This window comes from Cyprinodon tularosa, unplaced genomic scaffold, assembly GCF_016077235.1.
Source record: "Cyprinodon tularosa strain WSP-4 unplaced genomic scaffold, ASM1607723v1 ctg276, whole genome shotgun sequence".
Taxonomy (NCBI): domain Eukaryota; kingdom Metazoa; phylum Chordata; class Actinopteri; order Cyprinodontiformes; family Cyprinodontidae; genus Cyprinodon; species Cyprinodon tularosa.
In genome coordinates this window covers 503,740-519,331 of record NW_024038981.1, presented here as the reverse complement: position 1 = coordinate 519,331, position 15,592 = coordinate 503,740, and the positions used below count along the sequence as shown (strand labels likewise).

Here is a 15,592-nt window from a genome sequence, read left to right as displayed (position 1 = left end):
TCTTGACCTATGGCTGGTGGGCATATTCATTAATGTCCATTTTTAAGTTCTGATCCGTCACAACAGTGATTATAATCTTTTTAAAATAATTGGACTCAATTAGAGCGGAGACAGGTGCACATGAAAGAGAAGTGTGTCCAGAAGGGGGCGCTAAGCACAGCTGCTGCCCCCTTCTGGACAGGTGAAGAGGTGTTTCTTTTTTATTCTCATCGCGGCTATTTTTCATCCAGATATTTATTAAAGAACTAAATAAAAATGCAACTCTGTCATACTAGAACCAACAAACCACTGTGAGCGTCATTTGCATATATTGGAGCTAAAGATTCGCATACATTAACCAGACATGCCAACAACAAAATGGTAGGCTCCTAAAGAGATTGTCACGGCTGCTTATCTGTTCACATTAATATTCAGAACCTGATGTAAAGGGACTGCAATCCGTGACCCTGCACTCCTTTGGCTAATCTTTGCGTCTTTGTGCATGCATGGCTCATTTTTCATAAATATAGATCTGTTTTAGTACTTGCATACATGTTGTTTTTGTCCTGGACCAACCGGGCTCTGGAGAAGGATTTTGTTGGTTGACATGGCGATGCATGCATGTGACTAATGGGTGGAGGCTGTAGAAGTTGTGGCGATGGAGGGTTGCGACAGAAAGGAAAATTAGATGGTGGGAAAAGAGTGAGGACAGATTGGGGACCACCTCCTTCAGCAGTCTTAATTATATGACTGAATAACTTGGTATTTGTCACACATGACATTAACCTTGTTCATGGACCAATAAAGAGTGATTTTGTTTAAAACATAATAGGATGACAAAACGTATTCAAGTCTTGCAAGTTCTACTGTGTTTTGGTGTAATAAGTGTTGCTAGACATAAAATTGCCTTCTTTAACTTTTTAGGCGCAGGTTTTGAGTTTGTATTGCAAGTGTAGAAGTCTTTAAAAGCTCATTCACTCTGAATCAGAGCGCCTGCAATACACAACGTCTCACATAAGTTTCATTTGAATAAAAGGTTTCATTTTGTGAATTGATTTATAATTAATTGAGTTATGATTGTTTGTCCCTGCGCTCCCTCAGCCTTGTATCCTGGGTTTCCATAAACAGAGCAATGCAGGATAAGAAAGAAAAAATAACATATAGGCATTTGCTAATGCTGGGCTTCACAACATTTGCATTTCACAACAATTTGCCATCAAGAAAAAAGATTAAAAGGAACCATTAAACTGAAATGAATATAAAAGAAAAACAGAATTGACAAAAAGAGGCAACTTAAATAATTATTTGGTGGCTTTCGTTAATAGAATCCTTTAAACAACTCAATTGTGGAGCACTGTCTGTTCTGACACTTGTTCTGAGAGCAGCACTATTATTGAATATACAGTATAGCATCTCTCCAACCAAGGCATTGTTCCAGCTGTAAGAGATCCAGCATGTTTAAGCCAGAATATGCCCCTCATAATCCCCAAGCCACGATGCATGCTAACATAGATGCTGGTGACAAGGCGTCTTTACAACCTAAGCAAGGACAGATATAACTGATATTGAATATTTTGATACTCAGTATAAAAATCCATTTCCTGTTTAGTAATCATATTAAGCAGAGGATTGTGGACCTAATCATTTTTGATTTTGCCTGGAATACAATGTGCAGCTGACTCCAGGAGCCACCTTCATTTGTTTATACATTCATACACAGCATGGTAGTGTCCACCCATGATACGCTTTTTAAATGATTTTGGTTCTCTGCCCTGCAAACTATTGTATTTTGGTGTGAAATATGCCCATTAATCCCAGGACAAAAGGAAAAGACCTTGTCTTGACCTTGGGTGGGACAAAACTCAGAGAGGAAGAAGACAGTTTCCCTAAAGCAACACAAAAAACAAGATTTGACATGGCAAGAAAAGAATATTATATTTCAATATCGGAGCAACAGCAACCAGGAAGCACAAAAAATATTCTAAACAGAGTTAAAACCTTCAGGGAAAAACTTTTGTTCTGAAAATTTAAAGAAAGAACGAGAAAACTATTTTCTCAGAAAAAGCATTTGTGGCTTTTCATGTGCTGTGGTTAAATATCTGGTTTAATTCATATCTTAGATCAGAGATGCTTAAGGCTGTTCCTTGGGGCCCACTGTCCTTCATGTTTTAGATGTGTCTCTACTCAAGTACATCTGATTCCAGTGATTGCACCATTATAACTCAACAGCCTAATAGCAGAAAGGAGAGAGGGTTTTCCACGCCTGTTCTTAACCCTTAACCGACATCATCTCAGTAGGTGTTTAACAAGCCGTTGGCTCAGAGTCCTGTATTGGTGGATGCTGCTGCAATATTCATAGGTTCTGGGAGGAAAACACCATTGCTAGTCCTTGGAAATCAAACTTCAACTTTTTTTTTTTTTTTCTAACAAGCTTGTCTTCTTAAACCATTTCTATGTTTGGTTTTGGGTTTCCTTCTGTTTTGGAAGTGGGTATTAGGAGGCATAGTGTTATCACATATGCCCAAGTAGTTTTCTCAGTAGATTACATATCAGGTATAGACAACTTTGGAATAAATGTGACTAGAAATGTGTGGCAACGTTGAGTAAATAATCTTTTTACAAATCATCAAAACTATAAAATTATGCCTTTTTTTATATCTTCGTGAAAATTAAATGGAAAAGTGAGTTAAACATCAAATTCCTTCCATATAAATCCAAAAATCAAGGAAGATCACAACATGTAATGTACAATCCTGCATGTTCTAATTTCATGCTCCATGCTATTTACTTGACTAAACAAGATTATCAGAGAAGCGTGCATGGAGGTCAGTCTTTACCCTACACGGTATCTTGGTTGCAGTCGGCTGGTTGTCGCCTGATCCAGACACCCATCTCCCCCCCCAAACCCCCACACCAACCACCCCCAATCCCACCCCCTGTCCCTTACCTCTGATGTGGAGGAAATGGAAAGAACCGCTCAAAAACCTTTACCTCTAATCCTCAAACAATGGATTGTGCTGTTTGATTTTGGGGGGTAGGATTCAAGCAGTGGAGCTGAACTACACTGAGCTCAGGTAAGCCTCCAGATTTGGATCAACACTCTGGGTTAAAACATTTCATTAAAGCCCATTCCACCCAGCTGGTTCATGAATAATCATGTTTTTACTGAAGTACAGAAAAGAAGAAGTGAGGTTATTTAAAAAGTAAAAAAAAAAAGGATGACAACTCAACCTTAGTTTTTTTGCCCTCTTAAAATCATAAGAGACAGAATTCCTGCAGAGTGTTTTGAAAGTACACCAACCCAAAGCTTGAGAATAGACATATGCAAAAGGGACTATAAATCAACTTCCACCTTTACAGTATGTCCCATGAGAATAAATTAGATACTACACATACACTTTCCTTTTATAGAAAACTGGTGGAATTATTTTTATTCATCAAACAGGTTGCCAAACAGCACTGATTGTTTCTACACTGACATAGAGGGATTTGTATATAATTTCCCTATTCGACCGCTCTTTATTTAGGAAGCAATCACATTCGGTTGTTTGAAATAAGCAGCAAGCGGGGCAACAAGTAATCCAGCATTTCTCACTCTAGATAAGACAAATGCAGCATTCCTAAAAATATTATGACAGAGAGAAAGACTATCAAGTGTGTCTGTGGTTGCACCTTGAGAAATTGTCAGGAGTTAAACCTTTTCATATGACATATATGCCAATAAATCCTATAGATAAAAGCAGTCGCTTTCTCTCTGTTATAAGCAGGACTTACATACTCAGACCGGTATTTTTTAGCCGTAGCAGAGTTCTGGTGAGCCATACTAAAAAGACTATCCAAGGAGACCATCCGCCTAAGGCGAACCAAGCAACTCTTTATTAAAAGTGCTGTTAAAGAAACTGTTCAGAAGAAGCTTTGACAAGGGAAAAAACAAAAGGGATTTTTAAGGAAAGCCACAGATTCTGTATAAAAGGAGAGTGTCTCACCTTCCAGGATTTCAACAATAACGTAGTTTTTAAATATGGTCTATTTAAAGGAAATACGCAATATTCACATATTCACTTCTCTAGAGGTGCATCGTTAAACAGGGTTCTGAGAGTTCTCACAGCGCTTAGGTAGGGTCATAATCAGAACGGGTACAGAAGCGTCCCCAGTCAGACACGCACAGATGCAGACAGGCAGGCTCAGTGGTTGAGGGACAGAGACAAGACGTTGTACCAGGATTTCAGCAGGACTTTAAACTGGTCTCCTCCTTGGAGGCAGACTTACTGGAATAAAACTTCTGAGCCAAAATCCTGAGGGCTCCACGGAGAAGGACCAGAACAGGATTAAAAGACAAGACAGACACGAAAACCCTCTCAACCAGCTGGCTGCCAGGAAACTGGACATAAACCATGGAACTACCTAAAACTAACAGAACCGACCCCAAACACAAAACAATAATCTGAGTGAAATTAACAATTAAGGGCAGATCATGACAATTGAAACAGTCAAAAGTGCTTAAAAACAAAGACTAAAAACTTTTGGAGCATATATCCATTAGGCATTTTAGATTCTAAGCCCAGAGTTGCTCAGCCAGCTCTAACATGCAGTAAAAATGTTTTATCTCAGGGGGCATTCTTATTCTCTGTCCAACTGGGAAAGCTGATAATCTAACCTGATATTATGGAGAGAGAGCACTATATCTTGCATGTACAACGAAATGTGTTTCTAAAATGTTCATTTAAATATAATTAACTTACTGTCATTAAAATTATACTTTTTGTTTGTTTTTCTGTATTGTAAAAAAACAACAAAAAAGTAACACTTTACATACAGGAAATAAACTGATTTTTCACTCGGCAAAAGAGAGATGGGTTTATTAAAGGTTTTCCTGCCCAAAATGATTGTTACAAATCAGAGTAATTACTTGGCTGTCAGTTTCTCCTATGGCTTTTTCTGTTTGCCTTGCTGCGACAGGACCTGGACAATTTTGCTGTAATTGAGTGAGCCATGAATTCTGTTCCTAACCAGAAACTCCATAGGGAGAAATTGCAGCCAACACAAAGGTCACATATATTCCAGCTGACATTGGTTATGCTACAGGAAAAATTATACAAAGCTCACAATATAGTGTTAAATGAAAAAAAGAAAAAGAACAGAATGAAAGTCCTCAATTGTGGTCAAATTGAAGGTCCTATATCAGGCCTTTATTAAACCCTCCAAAGCCCAGTACAGGCATATACCTGTATATATGAATACACATTGCTTTTGGCACTATAGAGTACTCACTGTTTATGAAATGTTCATTGTTTCCTACAAACCCCAAGAAAGACGCTTGTCTTCACTGTGATGAGCAGAATCCATTATTACCTAGACATACATGAATCCAGCAAAATACCATTTTTGAAAAGTATGGCACATGGTGCTATGAAAAATGTATTATGCTTAGGGGCCACACTCAGGGCCAGATTGGTTTTGATCCTGTTTTGGTTTTGTTTCTTCAGTACATTAAATTCCTTAAAATAAAATAAAAAACTATTTTCATTAACTTTAGAACGCAATTCATTAGTTGGCAAATACTTTTTCACCCCACTGTTTCTCCAATTTGTCTGCATTTTCTGATGACTTACATTTGATTTGATTGAATCCTCCTATGTTCTTTCTTTGTTAGGGTTACTTCTAAACAGATTCCCCGTTAATGGGAGTAAAATCTGGGCATAGGTTAAAAAAAAAAATATGATGAATGGGATTTATAAATGTGGGCGGTGCTGGACAGAAGTCATCAGTTTTTTCAGTAGTCCTGGTTCTTGCACAGAAACACACTGGTCCCTTGGACCTATTTAATCTAATATTGTCTATGCTTTACTTGTCTATTTTAATTTGACTATTATTTAAGGTTGTATATACAGCACTGTGATGATCTTTGTTATTATAAAGTGTTTATAAGTAAAGGTGATACGGTACAGCCCGGTGGAGTATAGTATTGCTCTGTTCTTTTATTCATTTTGTTCTGTGGCCCCATGAAAAAACACTGGCCCCATCCTGGCCCCTCTAATAAAGAAACCCCACTGTTTGTTTATAAATGACCTCATGCAACATTTGACATGATTTCTCATTATTTAGTAAAGACCCCGAATCTGCAGCTTGAATGCTGTTGCTACAGAATGAAAAACACATCTTTAATGGTTTTGTTTACAAATCTTTAATTTAATTAAAGAAAAAAAACATGTAGATACATTTGTGAGGTAATTATTGTTTTAATTTTCTATTCAGATATGGACACATTTAGAGTAAACCATAAAAATACCATCCAAATTGCGAGGAAAAAAGCATCTCGTCTTTGGGAGAGAGCACGGATAGAAAGAAGCATCACTCTTTGGGGGAGGTTCATCAGAGTACGAGCTTTTGCTTTGTATGAATAAGATGTAGAAGGGTTCCCTCCCTTATACCCTCTAAAGAACAATGCTGCAATATGACAAAGAAAATTGGAGGTACTTGTAATCAGAGCTTTTACCTTTGTTCTGCCTCTAAAGTGAATCTCTACAATACCCTTCACTCAGCTATGGTATCAGTGTTTCTCTGACAAGATTTCTCTTTTGCCTACATCGTAGCCCAATGAGTCCTGCTAAAGGAATCACAAGAGCTTTTTGCGCCTTTATCGTAATCCTCTTATTATCTCAGGCAAGCACAGCAGTGGGGTCAGGATGACATGGAAACAAAGAGGACAAGAAAATAGTTAATGGTTCACCGAATCAAAAAGAATCTTTATATTGAAGAGGTTTTCATTGTGTTTCAATAATTTATAATATATTATAATCATTTATTTCACGGATAAGTGAAACGAAAAACCTAAAGCTAAAAATGTAGATAAAACAGTATGTTTTACTTCTTCTATTGGGACATGGATAATAAAAGATAAGCCGAGTAGGAAATCCCACTCTTGGCATTAATAGCTTATCTTCCCTGTTTACGTATTTCCATGCATTTTGTTGTTTACATCATTAGTCAAACTGTTTAGGTTACTGAAAGATTAGCACATTATTTCCTGCCAATTCTTCCTCTGCATCGTTTGGGAAAACTGTGTGTTATCAGTCTGTGTGCTGTGAATTAAACATGTTAAAACAATGAATTATTGAGATGCCTTACAAGAGAACAACACAAACAGTCGGGTCATGTAAAAAACACACATGCACACCATGACTTGCTGATGTTCCTCTCAGATTCAGTGTAGAGGTCGTCTGAAATGTAATTTGTAGACTCATTCGTCAAAAATTTACAGATCACCACGTAAAAGCACAAAGACGTATGTGTCAAGGTCGAGGAAATTGAATCCTACAAAATCTAATCAGCTAATGGATAGATTTTTAACCAGATGTAACCGTGTCTTATGTTGAGCCTGAAAAAGCATGATGTATCCCAGAACTTTAAAGCATTAAGAAGGTCTCAAATTTGAGGCTCCAATGATCCAAGAGAGAAACATTTTTTGTTGTTTTGATAAAAATGAAAACTCAGTTTTGCTCAGTTTTTCTGAAGATTTTACAACACCTATCAAAGAGCATCATTCCAAATACAAAAAGTTGTAGAGCGAGCCTAGAGAATTGACAAAGACTCCTAGATAGATATGGAAATATCTTCAGAGAAACTGAACAAAGCCTGGTTAAAAGCTTATTTTGTGGGTCCCACGGCCAGGATGAATGACAATTTAAACAGGCATGCTAACTGCAACCTTTCTTTTTATAATACAACCTCTTCAAAACATTTCAAAAGAAGTACATCTAATTGCTTTGAATTATTTTACCCAAGCTCTATTAAAGATATATATATATATATATATATATATATATATATATATATATATATATATATATATATATATATATATATATATATATATATATATATATATATATATATATATATATATATATATATATATATATGTATGTTATATGCTGTTATTCATTGGTGGTTTATATTTACACTTTATCTAATGCTGTGCAATCTTAGGCTTAATTCTAACATAAAAAGTCAAGCGTCCAACCTGAGTCCAGCATATGGTTGTTGAATATAAAAAAAAATAAAAAATCAAGCAGGAATAAATTTGAGTGTCTTGCCATCACATCAAAACAGAGGCACACATTGAGCTGCACTGTTGCTCTCTGTGTGCATGTTTTCTTAGGCCCCGTCCACACGAAGTCAAAATGAACACGAAACGCTAATATTTTCCAGAACGTTTGTCGTAAAGACAGAGACGTAAAATAAGTGTGATCGACCACACGAATGCATGAAAACGCTGCAAAATGTATGCCAGGCCTGTAAGTGGCGCTGTGGTGCCAAAGCAAAAATAGGCGCAAACAGGCAACGAAATGTTGGGCATGCACAGTAATATTTATACATGGTTGCCCTGCGGGTCCATTTTCGTGGTTCAGTCAAATTCAGGTGCTGAACTATGTCGTCGATGTTGTTCTGTTCTTCCTGGAGATATTCCAGAAGAAGAAGATTCTGTTGTAAGCCCGACAGCAGGGTGAGTAGCATGAGCAGCAACCATTCAACACAGTACGGCGCCATTGTTGTTGTGACCCTATGTCGCGCATGCGTGTTTAGAGGCGACGCTATGACGCATGCGTGTAAAAAAAAAAAATGCGGTTATGCTGCGTTCACACCGGGGGCAGCTGGCGCGACAGAAGCAGCGAGTTTACATGCAAAGTCAGTGGTTGACGCGCGTCAAGGCGCAGCAAAAGGTCCTGCGGCGCGTTTTGAGCAGCAGGCGCAGCGCGTCTGAGCAGCTGAAGCAGCGCGTCGGGCGCGTTTTGGCATCTGACGCGCGTGACGCGCCGCAAACGTGTTGCTGCTCGAGATGGAAAAATTGAATTTTTGCTGCTCGACGCGCCGCGTCAACCAATCAGAGAAGCTGATCTGGGAGCTGGCTGGGAGAGAGACACAGCACTGATGACACAGACCGCTCTGATTACTCCTCTTAAACAGTTTATTAACGCATAATTAACTTAAAATATATACATCTGCCGGCAGAATATGTTGGCTTTTGTTATTCTGGTGCCTGCAGATCGGATTATTTAGATGAAAAACACCTACCAGCCGCCGCGGTAAACCGCGAGGAGGCGACCCGTCCAGAGGCTGCTGATGAATGGATTCTTTCTGTCGGCGCACCGTCGGTATGTGGGGGTCTGAGCGGCTCCGACAGAAATAACATTGGGAGACAGGATTGTAATCTGGATGAACTGACTGCACTGATTACGTTTTCAGGTGTATTTTCTCACTTAAAAACATATTAAAACTACTTTATTCCCACTGATCACAGCAAATATAGCTGCAAGGCAGAGAAAGGATAGTGAAGCTCCGCCCAACGCGCGTCAGAGCCACCTACAGCCAGAGCAGCAAAGCTGCTTCAGCCGCGCGTCAGAACTCACTGGTACAAGCAGCAAAAATGAAGCAGCAGACGCGATTTTGCTGCTTTTGCAGCGTCCGGTCTGAAGGTAGCATTAGAGCTTAAAGATGGAACCGCGAAAACGGCATTTCAAAATCTTCCCACTCTGAAGGCTTAATAAAAAAAAGATCGTTTACAGACCCCCGAAACGCCGGCTTCGTATGGATGAGAGGCTGGTTTGGTGAAAAATTTGTGCATTTAGGCCAGGGTTTGACTTCGTGTGGACGGGGCCTTAGATGTTCTTTATTTCCTGAAACTATAGAGAAGACACATAAACTGTTATAACCTTGCAAAGCTAAAACCTCCGACAAAGGGTGGAACATCAGCTTTTGATTTGGAGTGTTTATCTCACAGAATGTGACCACAACATAAGACACCCTACCAGAGATTGTTTTGGACATTTAAATCAATTTAGCCAATTAGTTCACAGATCATTTCATAGGGTACAGTCACACAGTTTATTCATATGTGCAGAACTTTAGCTGCAGACTAAAATATAGCAACCCAGTAATATAGCTTCACTGAGTCTTTAAAATGGAAGTAGAACCTCCATTTAATTTTTTTTTTTAACTCTTAGGGTCAGTCATAGGGAATAAAATATTATTAGCAATTGGTGAGATTATCAAGTAATATGAATAAATGAAAGAAGATGATGACATAAAATAAGTCATATCTCCAGTCATGGCACTGCAGAACACATGAATCCCTCTGACCTTACAGTACATGGTTCCATAGAGTCCAGCGCACCCCTCTGCAGCTAAAACTGGTTCTTAATGGTGAAGATTATGTTAATTCTATATAAAAACAACAGGAAGATGTTGGTTAAAAAATGGTTAAAACAATAAGATAAACATGTACTTATAATATGGGATTAATATGGACGGACGGAAAGACCTGTAGCTTCTGCATTTCAAGAAGACTACTTTTCTCACTGTAGTACAGTGGTCCAAAGATAGATAAACAGGGTTTTTCTAAAACCAAAGCAAGTAAAAACCCTTTTTATAAACTGAAGTTTAATTGAAATTTATTTGAAAATGTCCAAAATACTTTGAATTAATAATTCCCCTTCAGAACAGAGTAATTACGTTTTTAAGCTCAAATCAAAAGTGTTTGGATGGTAGCTCTATCAGCATTTGTAAGCATTGTACTTGTCCAACATTGCTTTTTTGACTCATAATTAGTTTTTGTATTACATAATAAGAAACGTAGATCTGGTTTAGTTCATACAAAAACAAAAACAAAAACATATAAACCAGTTCGCAAACCCAAGCATTCACACCTAACAAATTAGAGCTCTAAGTCTGCTGATGCTGAAATATAAGTTCTCAATGACTTGTATGATCCTTCTTTAAGATAAGATAAACATGTACTTATAATATGGGATTAATATGGACGGACGGAAAGACCTGTAGCTTCTGCATTTCAAGAAGACTACTTTTCTCACTGTAGTACAGTGGTCCAAAGATAGATAAACAGGGTTTTTCTAAAACCAAAGCAAGTAAAAACCCTTTTTATAAACTGAAGTTTAATTGAAATTTATTTGAAAATGTCCAAAATACTTTGAATTAATAATTCCCCTTCAGAACAGAGTAATTACGTTTTTAAGCTCAAATCAAAAGTGTTTGGATGGTAGCTCTATCAGCATTTGTAAGCATTGTACTTGTCCAACATTGCTTTTTTGACTCATAATTAGTTTTTGTATTACATAATAAGAAACGTAGATCTGGTTTAGTTCATACAAAAACAAAAACAAAAACATATAAACCAGTTCGCAAACCCAAGCATTCACACCTAACAAATTAGAGCTCTAAGTCTGCTGATGCTGAAATATAAGTTCTCAATGACTTGTATGATCCTTCTTTATCTCAAACAAAGGTAAAATGCAAATTAGCCTGTGGTGTCGTAACCTAATTCTTTGCATTGTGGTGGACCAGCTCCAGAGCAGATGGTGCTATCAATTATTGAGTCTGTAAAGATGAGAATGCCCTCAATCAGATTAAGCAGATTATGCCAACATGAACTCCCTCCTGAACCAGTCTCAACGTCTTGAACAAACACAGGGCATGTATGGAGCATGTAAGAGTGTGTTTGATATCTGCTACATTTAAATTAAATATATATGATTCATATTGTCAGACAGATATCTAACTTGATTGAAGAAAGAAAATAAAGACTAAGACCCTACCAAGATGCTCAGCACTACACCCAAACCAACACATGTCCCTATAATCCCATCAACCCACTCTTAAGTGTGTGAAGAAGCCGCAAGAGTGGGAGAAGGCCTGCAGCGCCTACAACATTGTAGTCCCTCCACCCTGCTGGGATCTAATTGAAGAAACAAGTGCTGGGTACAAAGTAAAGCCCTAAAGCTCACTGGGACATTAATACTTGGCCTGTGTGAAAAATACTTGAGAAAAACCTGGGAGAATTGTGGCGTGTAAATCTGAGAAACAGGATTTTAGTGTGGGGGTGCAGAAGAAGAGGAAGAGCATTTTAACACCAGCTTACGCTGCATGTATGGAACAGTTGAAAGCTGCCTGCATGGTGAATCATCTCTTCTACCAGGGTGGCCAAAAAGCTTGCAATCCAGTCAGCAAATTTCATTTTTTACTTTGCAACTTGTGGAATATAAATTGCATTTATATTATTTCAACCAATCTATCGATCAACTTTTGTTCTATTGTAACCAAAGTGCAGTACATAAAAACAAGTTAAGAGTAAATAAATAATAACCAGGTTCACAACAGAAGTGCTACACAAATCTATAACAATACAAATATGTTGAGATAAGTTAAACCATAAGTTAAACCATTGACCTACATGGTTCACCTACATGGTTTTCCATCATCAGATATCTTCAAACATTAAACAAATAATGATTTAAGAAAGAATTTCTAGACTTCATCTCACTCCTTTCAAAAGTATGTAGTTTGATTATTTGAGGATTTTTTTGTTTGTTTGTTTTGTTGAAACACACCATAAAGTTTCCTTTGATATTTAAAAAAAACAAAAATAAACAGATATCCATCTATATATATATGATATTATATATCAATATATTTGATAAACATGTTTGCAGAGAAATCTTCTGTCACATTTTGTGGAGATTCTTACATGTTGTGATTCATGTTCTTTCTTTGTAATTTCCGCCTGCAGCTTGATTGACTGTTTTTAGAGTCATTAACTTTCATGTCTGTTTTGCACTGTGGGCCAAAGCAGATGTGGAATATTCCTTTTTCAGAGTCTCTAAGCTTTTTTTTTTTTTTTTTTTTTTTTTTTGTCAGTCCCTTCAGAATCAAAGCACTTATTGTATAAGCCAAAAGAAAGCTTTGGTTGTACTAGTGTCAGACTCTTAAAGCTGCTGTGGGCAACTTCAAGACTTTGAAGAGCCGAATGCATTATGCATTTAATTTGGGCACCTTGTTGGACCATCTACTGCTAATAAACATCTCAATTTTGACAAGTGATTCAGTTAAGCCTCAGATTATTTTTGCAACTGACAATAAAAAATATGTCTGAGACTGATCCAACACAAGTAGACAGCTCTGAGTGTGTGAGGGAATCAATGAGAAGAAAAAAAAATTATAAAAAAAACAATAAAAAGAGTTTGAAACCAGATATTCACATAAACTAAGATGTAACCCTTTTCCTTTGTTTGACATTACGGTACATCAAACTAAGCTTTTACGGTGTATTACACGACACAGGATGCACGATGAGGCTGAAAATCAGCCCGGTTAAAAAAAAAAAGAATTCTGAAAAATCCCCCCCAGAAAGGGCAAAAAAATTAGTGTATGTCCGCCCTAATGTATAATAAATTTCTGCAACTAAATCCCTGTGATAGTCACTCACTGTAGCTTTTAACAAAACCACACAAAATGATGCTTCACCTCCATATCTTACAAACGGGATAGTGTTAATTGGCTGGCTTCCCTCATATTTTTTATTTGTAACAATCGTCATCATGGCCAGATTTAATGGCCAGATATTCATAACTTTTATGTAGTTACCAAAGGTAATTACATAAAAGACTGAGCTCTATTTATCTGAGCTCATTTGCAAAGTATCAACTGCTTCTTTTTATCCCAGTGGTCTCTTAACTCACATAGGAGACTCAGTTTAAAGTGGAAAAAGATGCACTATTGTTTTATCTGTGCTTGAAAATGCATGTTTTGGTCTTTAAGAAACATGTTATCCATAATTGCTTGACGACCCAAAAATTAAAAAGCAAACAAACTATGGTTTGATTCATGCTCTGTTTTTTCTATTAGTATAAAAGAAACAAAGCAGCAGCAGTCGTTTAATGGCTTTTGGGAACAGGTGCTAAAGTTATTACAGAGGATGGACCATTATTTCAGCTGTCTCCATGGTTATGTTAACTCCAAAATGCCATTTCTTTGCTCCATTTACTAGTTGGCATTTTATACTATTTTGTCCTCAATAACAATCTAAAACAGTCCCCTTTGTGACAGCTTGAGCTGTTTTATTTATCAGCCGACTGTCAACATGGGCAAGTTTGACTGAGTCACTTTCTGGAAGCTGTTTCCTGCCTTTTTGTAAAATCAACACTTAAACTGTGAATAATCCATGAGAACATAGATATGTATTCTTTAACCAGAGGTTTCAAAAACAAGGTTGCTTTTTCTGGACAAGCCTTTTTATGCTTTGCAATAATTCATATTGAGAAATCCTTAAAGGTTCTACCTGCTGTAGGATTTGTCGATGTAGTACTGAAGTGTCCTGATTCAAAACAGAAGGACACAGTTACGAGGCAAGACAGACCGTGGAATAATTTAAAAAAGTTGTTATTTAGAAATGGTGGATGAGAGTAGCAGTGGCTAGAGCGTCTGAGTCAGGAAACTCTGGTGGGAGGAAAACACACGTTAGTGACTGCGTAAATCTAACGGAGGAAAACTTTGAATGTGAGTCACTAACCTGGTTGGTAAAATTAGTCAGTCCCCTGAGAACAAGGTAGGATCCAGCCGGTGGGCTCCCAACAATATACGGCAGTTGGCCCCCAGAGTACCCCAGGCAGAGTCAGAGGTCCAGGAGCCCAAAAACAGGTCTGGCAAACAGATCTTAACAGGAACAGACAGGCTCAGAGGTGTAGGAGTCCAAAGACAGTTCAGGTAAACTGTTCAGACGGGAATAGGCAGGTTCAGAATCGGGTAATCAGAAACACTCAGGTATGCTAAAAAGACTCTCACCACAGGCTGGAGAGAACAAGAATAATCTGGCCCTGATGACTGCGCAAGCTGCTTAACCTCTTAATATCCACCTCATTCTGGGTAATCCTCGCCTATTTTGCATACCCATATGGCAAAGCAAATAACTTAGGAACTCAAGTACATTATTTGAAAGCTAAAACCTCTAGTTTTTGAATATATAAATTAAAATTGGGTGACTAGAGCACAGCTGTATCAGTTCAAACATGACTCAATGTTGTTGTTTTTTTTTATTCTCTGAAATGATAGGTCTTTTTTGAACAGCAGTAATAAAGATATTCTTGAGAAAATGCTGGTTTTATTGTATTATATTTGTTCTACATCATGTCAACCACAAATGTAGAAAATGTCAGTCCTCCAGCTATAACAGTTCCAGAGCTGTGGGGTTTGGAACTTTTGGTGTCATCTTGGAGTTGCGCGCAATGGCTCCACCTGCTGGTAAAAATTTTACCGGTGGAATTTTATGCATTCTGAATTATTACCCCCCTTAATGTCCACTGGGTCGCCGGCAACCCAGATGGATTTTAAGAGGAGCACGTGGAGCAGGTGGATAATATGAGGGGTAATGAGTAACCAGGCAGAATTGGACAGATGAATGAAATGAGCAATTGAGCCAATAATCAGTGCCCACATCATGACATGAAGCCTCAAACATATTTTTGACCAATCACACAAAAGAAAGAGAACACTGTGCAGGAACAGAATAATGTCAAGTTTTTCTTGCATCCCTGAAAGATAAAAATAAATCTGTTAATGCAGACCACGTCTTGCCTTTGCTTGGAAGGTATGTCCATTTGTCTTTTCCTATTTGAAGAATAACCAAAATAAATTGGTCCGCATTGTTCTTTATCTTGTAAAAAAACCCTTGGTTCCGAAAATGTTTTGGCACTCAAACTATGAGATGATTATCATGGGTGCCAATAAGTATGGATAGAGGGTGCTGTGCATGTTGATTATTTAT

At 37.7% G+C, this 15,592-nt stretch overlaps 1 protein-coding gene across 1 annotated transcript in view; it reads left to right on the top strand.

Annotated features, from left to right (window-relative positions):
- The first annotated feature begins 2,976 nt into the window (after positions 1 to 2,976).
- LOC119786638 (meiosis 1 associated protein) overlaps positions 2,977 to 15,592 on the top strand; it is a 158,192-nt gene continuing 145,576 nt past the window's right edge. The window contains exon 1 of the mRNA XM_038290132.1: positions 2,977 to 3,053. The gene's annotated coding sequence lies outside the window, so the exon portion shown is untranslated. The remainder of the gene's footprint in view (positions 3,054 to 15,592) is intronic.